Genomic DNA, 9,717 nt, shown 5'->3' on the forward strand with positions numbered 1-9,717 from the left:
TCTCGAAATTTACACTCTTGGAAGTATCCATAAGTACAGTAGCAACCCCCTTATATCCAACTTGATATAATTTGACTGTACCCACTATCATAACCTACACTAGCACCAGTCATAGAAGTCCCCTCCACATTTCGATTTTTGGAAACAGCCCCTTTATTTCCATTCTCATTAGGCCTCATATTTAACCCTCCTTTGTTGCATTCCCCTAACTCAGAACGACAACTACGCTCAGCAACATGCATGAGGCTGCTATCAACCTTACCATCGGGCAAAGCTGAACAATCTTATAATTAAAATTAGTCGCAACCATGTTATCATTAACATCACTATTTGAGTATTCGCAAGAAATCTTATTATTCACATCGTCCCCATTAATTACATCCTGGTCCCTTATTAACAAATTAGCCTCGTCATTAGGTGCGTTCGACAAGTCAAAAATTTGTAATAGTTTTGCCAAATTTTTACTGGATGGCGTTCGATAACGACAAAAAATTATCCAACACACAAAAATTGAGAGAGCAAGCGTTCATTTTGACGCAAGAGAAGCGTTCATTTTGTACTAGCAAAATTTTAGTCAGCAAAAACTATCCAACACGAAAACATATGATTACAAAACATATGGTTGCAATTTTTGTAAACAAACAAAATAGCATTTTCCGAGTTTTGGTATTTATATGCTTTTTGGCTGCCTGCTATGTGACTTTATGATAGCGCCAACCAAGGTACATTGAACAGGTAGTATCAGTAGAGCAGCTGATTTGATTTATTTTCAAATTATTTGGTCTCGAAAATGTCAAATATTTTTAATTTTTTCTCACGAAAATTATAAGTTGTTAAAATCCATTTGCTTGTGAAACCTTTTTCCATACAAAACAAGCGATTGAATAGCAGCTTTTGGAACGTTCGCCCAACTCGGCAGCACGACCGCTGATTACTGGGCCTTGCAAAGGATGGATCAATGCTTCGAGAAGCAAACAAATTTACTAGGAAAGAAAGTTGCATCAATTTTTATTTTTTCCAATTTCAATTTTTTATTCTTTATAATTTTTTGTATTTCAATGGCACGCTTTGATTTAGAAGAAAAAATTCAGAACAGTTGTTGACACTTTCGATACCAGCAGCAACAACAAAATACACGCAAATGTTGTTTTTGCTCTACTGATACTACCTGTTTAATGTGCCTTGGCGCCAACCATGATAAAAACATAGTAAGGTTGAACCGTTCTCTCAATTTGTCGGCCATGATTTTTTTTTTGAAGTTTGCCAACATTTTAAAATCATATAAAAGTGAAAATAAAAAATTGAAATTGTTCGAAATTGTTGTTGCTTGAGATTGAAAATGAAAATGTGTGTGTGAGTTTGTGAGTAAATTTAAAAATTAAATTGTTTGGAAACGTCCAGAATTTTAAAAGTGACTCTCAGCGGTTCTACCTTACTATATTTTTATATTTATATTTTTTTGGCGCCAACTAGTTTTTACTTCTAGAAATGTTCCTGGCGAACATTGAACGTTCACTTTCATTTTTTCTTCTATGGAGGCAACATGAATTTCAGTTTGTTTACAAATAAAACATAAACAAAGTCAGCTGGTGTGTCTTCTTCTTCCGGTACAAACATACGCACAAACTTGTTCCAATCACACAGCACTTCATTTTTATACCCGAGCGCACTTGTGCACAAGGGTATTATAACTTTGTTCACATAACGGTTGTTTGTAACAGGCATAACGAATCGAGATAGATATAGACAAATGTATACATAAATGATCAGGATGAAAAGAGAAATCGATTAAGCGGTGACTGTCTGTCCGCCCGTCCGTCCGTCCGTCTGTGCACACGATAACTCGAGTAAAAATTAAGATATCTTAACGAAACTTGGTACGTGTACTTCTTTCGGGCGTAGGACGGATGGTATTGAAAATGGGAAAAATCGGACAATAACCACGCCTACCTCCCATATAACGGTAATTTTCAGAAATACGAAAACTGCGATATTTTAGTAACTACTGAAGATTATTCACTCAAAATTGATATTTGCAATAACTTTTACACGAAAAATAAGAACATTATAAATTTTTGAAAAATGGGCGTAGCCACGCCCACTTAGTGTTACATGTGTATATCTTGGCAACCGCTGCACCGATTTCTTCCAAACTTAACACAGTTATTGGCCTTGGTACAGGATACCAAATGGCCGAAAATTTTAAAAATCGGACAATAACCACGCCCACATCCCATATAACGGTAATTTGGAGAAATACGTAATCTTCGATAAATCCGTAAATATTGAAGCTAATTTATTCAAAATTGATGCTTGCAACAATTCTTTATCAGGAAATACGCTTATCATAAAATTTTGGAAAATGGGCGTGGCACCGCCCACTTATGATCACATATATATATCTCGGTAACCGTTCTACCAATTTGTACCAAACTCGGTATGGCTATTGTGCTTGCCACATAAAAGCAAAATGTTGGAAATTATTGAAATCGGACTAAAATTACGGCTTTTCATATAACGGTAAATTTTAGAAATGCTCGAAACGTCAATATTTCGAAATTTAAGGACGCTAATTTATTCAAAATTGATACACCCCGGCTTACCATGTAGCGGTAGGGTAAATTTTACCACCACCTCCACAGTTCAAGGTTAAGAATCGAGTTCAAGTCGATACGGTCTATACCGATTTTTCGAAGGCTTTTGACAAAGTAAATCATTCACTCTTAGTGCCTAAGCTAGCCGACCTTGGCTTTCATTTTAGTTTTTTGTCTTGGGTGAAGTCATACTTGGCGGAACGTTGTTGTGTTGTTGTTGTGGATGGTATTCGCTCACGTTCTTTTATTGCGTCCTCTGGTGTCCCGCAAGGTAGTGTCCTCGGATCTCTTTTGTTTGTCATTTTTATTAATGACATACATACGACATTACTTTACTCTAATTTTTTATTGTATGCGGACTACTTAAAAATATTTAAAACAGTCACGAGTCTTTCTGACTCGATCAAACTCCAATCGGATCTTGAAAATGTGGCAGCTTGGTGTAGTAGGAATCATTTGCATCTAAATAATAAAAAATGCTTTTATATGTCGTCTTCAAAATCTCGATCACTCATCCCTACCAGCTATTATGTTGGAGACTCTGTGCTGAGTTCTGTTAATGAAATATCTGATCTTGGAATAGTTTTTGATGCTAAATTTCTTTTTCATAGTCATTTGAATTACGTTATCGCAAAATCCTTCTCTACGCTAGCTTTCGTTCGCCGTTTTAGCACGGATTTTACTGATCCATATACGCTAAAACTACTGTATACATCGCTGGTACGATCGAAGCTAGAATATGCTGTAATTATCTATATTTATCAAGAACTCCCAGTTCTAGCACAGAAGTTTAAATCTATTTTCTTAATAAATTATCAAGATTGAAAATGCTATTGACAATTATAGTATTTTCTTTATTAGAAAATATTTTTCTATCAATTAATTACTGCATGTGCCGTTATTCTCATTTTCGTTGTTGGTGTTTCCGATGATGTAATGTGGAACGATTTTCCATCATCCCTTGTCAAATTTGGTTTGCAGGCGTTGTGCCATTTTCAGTGTAGTTTTTCGTACCGGCGACTCATGGAATAATAGCACCGGTACACAAAAAAAGTGGCGGGTGCTTTTAACCGTTTGTTTGACTCGTACAAAATTTGTAGTAAATTGCGAAAATTGTTAATTTTTTTTTTGCTATTTTTTCGGTTTTTCATAATTTACTGTACGTCGAAATATATTTCGGTAGGTTTCGAAATACATGTCGGTAGATGAGTCTGGTAAAAAGCACGCCGGAATAATCAAAACGATTTATGGAACTTATCAAAAATTGCCAGATGGCCAGATTAAAATGTGAGAGGGTAGAATTCAAAATTTATCGCAAAAATTCGAAAGTTGTTTTAAAAGTGCTGCCACTGTAATTCAAATATTTCCAGTATTCGAATATGATGTCTCTAATTTAATCGAAATAGTTTTGTAAAAGTGTCAGTAGTGCTGCCACTGAAGCTCGAAGGGTTTTTATAATTACGCACATTCAAAACATAATTCATTTCTTTCTAGTAATGCAGATAGTTGCAAAAGTTACCAAAATGAAATAAAAGTTACCAAGTTACCAAATCGTTTAAAAGTTACCAATTTTGGTAGAAAGTTACCAATTGTGGCAACCATGATACGTGGTGCGATTGACTCGCCACTCTTACTAGAACGTATTCGTTTTAACATTCCATCTAGAAGCCTTTGAAACCATGATAATTTTGTATTAGATCGAGTAAGAACAATATATGCTTCTAATGCGCCTATTGCCATAGCGATGAAAGAATTAAATACGCTCATAAATTCTGCCGACATTGATTCTTCATTACCTAAACCTAGGTTTAAGCAGCTACTGAATGAACTAGTTTAATTAGTAATTACATTGCAATTGTTAACTGTAAATAGTCTGTAAGGAAATGTTTATATTTTCTAGATTATAGCTGCAAACAAATAAATAAATAAATATCTACCTAGGTGATTTATTTTTTTATTCAATGTATCAGACAAAATTTAGTTTCCATTTAATTATGCAGTAATAAAATATTCAAAAAAATAATAAAAATTACAAGAAAACCAAAAAAAGTGGTGCAAAATTACCAGTACGTCCACGTGATTGGTCGGGTTAATGCCAAAAGTGGTATATCATATATAGATCATATACTATCGGCCAGGTTATGCCATTCACTTCCGAGTGAACTTCAATCCTGCGTTTTGAACATATATGTAATACTTCTATATTGCTAGTACATTCAGAGTACATTCCCCAACATCAGAGTGCCGAAATATTAAAAAAAAAGAAAGAGAGATCCGATAAGAGAATGTACTCAGAATGACAATTTTACTTTTCAAAATTCAGGAGCGGTTTCACAAACTTTATTTAAAAAACAACTCTTATGAAAAATTAACAGACACAAATTTTAATCTATGAGAAGCGCTGGGGCCGTTGGTGGTGGCAGAGGATAAAAATACCAGTTAGAGAAGGACTTGCCATCAGTTGGCATTTCCAATTGGCGCCAATCAGCATAGAAGGGAATCGAATAACGTGCTTTATTGGATTCGGCCAATATATAAAATACCACACCGCTTTATGTGTAAATAAGTTTTGTGTTTGTTAGGAAAAGATCTTCTATCTTCTAATTTTTCAGATTTCCAAATAACGAGGAGCATCGGAGAAATTCGTCATACCGAGCCCGGACCGCTAAAATAATGTAGATATATATATATATATATTTTATTATTTACTTTTTGATGCAGGTCTCTAAGAGGCATTTATGCATCAAAATTAAATTTCTTACTTCATTTTCGCAGCTAGGGCTCGATATACATTTCAGCATAAAGGAAACATGATACCGTCAAATTTGTGTTTGTTTGTTGAATTTCCTGAAGCGGCCCTGTTATGATCCCACTGGGAAAATAGGTAAGCACCTTGCGAGGTAAAACATGTTTTCTTTCAGTTTTTAGTACCAAAATTGTCATCATGGCCAATGTCATCTACTAGTAAAGGGCAAAACGAACACCTCCGAAGACACATTACGTTGTCAGTTGCAAAATAACGTGCAGCCGAAGTTATTTCCAAGCACCGAACTACTCCGAGCGACTGCTCTGCATTACACGTAACTTACTTTGTAAAGCGGCTCAGAAGTATGTCTGATACCAAATGTACATTCTAAATTCCTACTTACATAAGGCGGCCATGCCTTTGCAAAAGTAAGGGACGTTCGGCAGGGAAATGGTAATGACTGCCAGGTGAAGAGTAAGTTGCTAATGAGGTATTATTACGTGCTCCTAATTCCCACTGGGATATGGCACTTCATTCTATGTAGTAGTTTACAAATATACACATATACTTCTACAATCACAAAAATTTTCATAGGCTGTCTTTCTTTGATTTCGAATGGAAAACTCATTGCGATCATATTGTACTAGCAATATAGAAGTATTACATTACGGTTTTGAATTAAAAGCGAACTTGTCTCAAATTAACTCGGAAGTGAATTGCAGAACCCGCTGATATATTTAAGATCTTTTGGCATTGGCATTCCTATTTTACTGAACTAGATATCAATGGCTTACGGGGGTGGTCCCAGAAGTACGCGACCTAACAAAGAAAACGCAAAAATTATGGGAAAAAATATATTTATTTTTCAACATAATATCCTTTCTATACACTTTTCCCAGCGATGCTCAATAAGTTCGATACCCTTTTTATAATAAGAACCGTCTTTCTCCTCAAAACAGCCAATAACTGCCGACATCATTTCTTCATCGTTAGAAAATCTTTGACCACGGAGCCATATTTTGAAGTTGGGGAACAGAAAATAGCCCGAGTGGGCTAAATCTGGCGAAAGGGGTGCACGAGGTAGCAATTCAAGCATTAATTCATTAATTCGCTAAACACTCAATTGAAATTTTTTCACGACGAGTGTGAGCAAATGCGGCACCCATCTTGGACACAGCTTTCTCATTTCCAAATCTTCAGATAATATGCGATGTACTGTGCTTTTTGAAATGCCTACTATATCTGCTAGCTCGCGCACTCTCAGTCGACGATCATCCCCCAGTGGGAAAATCACTAGTTTTGAACTGGTGCGCTTCTAGTGCATTTAGAACTAGTTCGCGATAAATCTCTTTTGCATGCAAACAACTGGTGAATTTGTCCCCCGCTGCATTACCTTTTCTATAGCTCATAACCAGTCCTAAATTCGACATATGGGACCTAGTTCGCTTTGCACCCCATTTTCTAGTTTTGAACCAGTTGTAAACGAAAAAAGTAACAAGATGATTTCTTTTTGGGCTACCATGGCAGCAATTTTTAATTATTTGCAGAGAAATGTATTTTCAATCTGAAATCAAATTTGTTTGAATGAATGTAAATTAAATTGTGTATTTGAAAACATGTTTACATGCCTTTGGCTGTAGCTGAATTTGCAGAGGTGCTGACTGTTATTGGTTATATTCCAGAAGGTCCCAAAATGTTAAGATGTTAACTATGAAAAAGCATCTGCGACGTGCAGACTGAAAGCGTACTTGAACGAAAAACCAGCCCAGCAAAAGTCTATTAAAGTAAACAAGCCCCCCGCTGTATCCCCTTTTCAGTAGTTTCGAACTAGTTCAAAATTCGACAGATGAGATCTAGTTCGTTCTGCATCCCTTTTTCTATAGTTTTGAACCAGTTTGAACTGGTGGCGATCCACTTACTATCGGACTGGTTCGTTTTTGGCGATAAAGATCTAGTACGAAACTACAAATTTGGTTCACCAGTTCGGGGTTTCCGTACAGGGCCATCACCGCTTTGTGGATTTTCTTCACCATTTCTGGAGTCGTCACCTCATTTGGTCGACCACTGCGATGCTCGTCCTGGCAGCTCATACGGCCTCGTTTAAACTCTGCTACCCAATATTTTACTGTTGTAAACGAAGGAGCAGACTCGTCCAAAGTAGAATCTATTTCAGTTTTTATATTGGATGGGCCTTTCAAACAAAAGTATTGTAACACTCAACGATGACCAATTTTCTCCATATTCACAAATTCACTCAAAACGTTCACTATTGACAGCTGCCAAGCATATAATAAACAACGTGGCGTCTTCAAACTTGAATCATATGCTTTATAGACTGTGTACTTTTCAACACAGTGATATTTTTCAAACAACTACCGCCATCTCTAGGTTATGCCAGGTACTTTTGGGACCATCCCCGTAGTGGAAGATCGACCTATCTCCGCGGCCAGTTCGATCGCCCTATCACAGAAAACTTTTCAAGAACGTCCCACGTCGGAATTTGACTGAAGAACGCCCTATTTCAGAATTTGATTGAAAAACACCCATTCTCAGAATTTGGTTAAAGAACGCCCTATCAGAGAATTCGGTTCAAAAACGTACCACATATCGCTATTCTCAAACGAAAATACATACATTGAAAATGTGCTGAGATAGCTTGATTCAATAACACTGGTTTACAGCAAAAATGTTCTATAGATGCCACCATCCAATTCCTATGTAGAATTGCTCGGTGATTCCGAAAATCGCGATATTTTTTTTCTACGGATAACTTTTCGAGATATTTGCAATTCACCGTTATTCAGCTTAAAAATATAGTGGTTTCACTTAATCACGTATATCTTACGAACCAATTGAATAATTGTAATACGAGATGAGGGAAATGGAAGCAAACAAAATTCTCCATAAACCGTAAATAAATACTTTACGATAGCCCTAATAGTTTCTGAGAAATTAACTAATCATTCCTGACACCTCTTGTTTTCGATGCAAACACTATACCTACTCCGTGCACGTGGCGTATGAGTATCACTCTTTACTGCTCATATTTCATACAAAAAATCCTTGCCCATTTTCATTTGACCAATCATTATTTTCTTATTTATCAATAGATTTTCTTCAGTGGCAGCTTCATTTTTTTCTAAAAGAACAGACTTTAACACAAGTGCAAAAGATTTACACAGAAACTGTTATTTTTTTACCTTTTTCCCTGTTAAAGTTTGAAATTTTTCATTTCTCAATCAAAAAAAAAAAAGGAAACAAAAAATCAGGAATGACGAGTTATTTCCTCAGAAACTGTTAGGGCTATCGCAAAGTGATGCATATACGGTGTATGGGAAATTTGGAAATTTTATTTTCTTTCATTTGCCGTATCTCGTATTACGATTGTTTAATTGGTTTGTAAGATATACCTGATTAAGTGGAACCACTGTTTTTTTTAAGCTGAATAATGGTAAATTGCAAGTATCTCGACAACGTATCCATTCAAAAAAAAATTAACTCGATTGTGGGAGCGAGCAATTCTACGTACAAACTGGTAAATGGCGTGGAGAACGAAATCAAAATTAAAATTTGTGATCCAGTGTAATTAAAGCTTTGCTCAGAAAACAGTTTTCTCGCCCCCTCTTGACCAAACCGGCTCCCTGAGTGTGTGGGTGCGTGTGTGTGCAACCTTTTGTAAGGGAATTAAGCGAGTGTCAAAATTCGAATGTCACTAGTGAGCAAACCTTTAATAATTGAATCATGCTGAGATAGTAGGTTTTTGAATCGGCAGCTGAGATAAGGCGTTCTTAAACCAAATTCTGAAATAGGGCGTTGCTGAATATTGCCGACTTCTTCACCTGTGGTTAATACTAACTCCCGGTTAAGCATTGTTACCGACGTTATCGACTCCCTGTTACATATATGCATGGAGTCAGAACGTCGATAAAGATGTTTAACCGGGGAGTTACTATTAACCAGAGGTGGAGAAACCGGCCCTAAAACCACAAAGAAAATGCGGGCTTTGCCGGATGCAGAATGATCATGATTAAGGGGAACCTAAAAGTGATAATAGTGTCGTTTTTAGGTTGTTACTATCGAGAGTTGTCTTTATGACTATAGATAGTTTCTTAGTTTCTTCTCTATTTCCACTACTATATCATTCTAATTTTAAATTTATCGGTGCAAAGGCTTTTTCGTTTAATATGGATGTGTGAAAGTTTTTGTAAATAAAGCGATCAAGTTCATATGAAAGTGCAACTCTAAACTTAATTACTCGTTAAAAATTAGACGGTACTATCGATACTATCGATGGTGCAAAACTTAAACTATCCAAACTATCAAGTGGGAACAATATCTATAGTTTTCCAGCTCTAGTGTCACATACAGTGATGACAA

The sequence above is a fragment of the Rhagoletis pomonella genome, unplaced genomic scaffold (genome assembly GCF_013731165.1).
Source record: "Rhagoletis pomonella isolate Grant_MI unplaced genomic scaffold, Rhpom_1.0 Rhpom_scaffold_00001, whole genome shotgun sequence".
NCBI lineage: Eukaryota > Metazoa > Arthropoda > Insecta > Diptera > Tephritidae > Rhagoletis > Rhagoletis pomonella.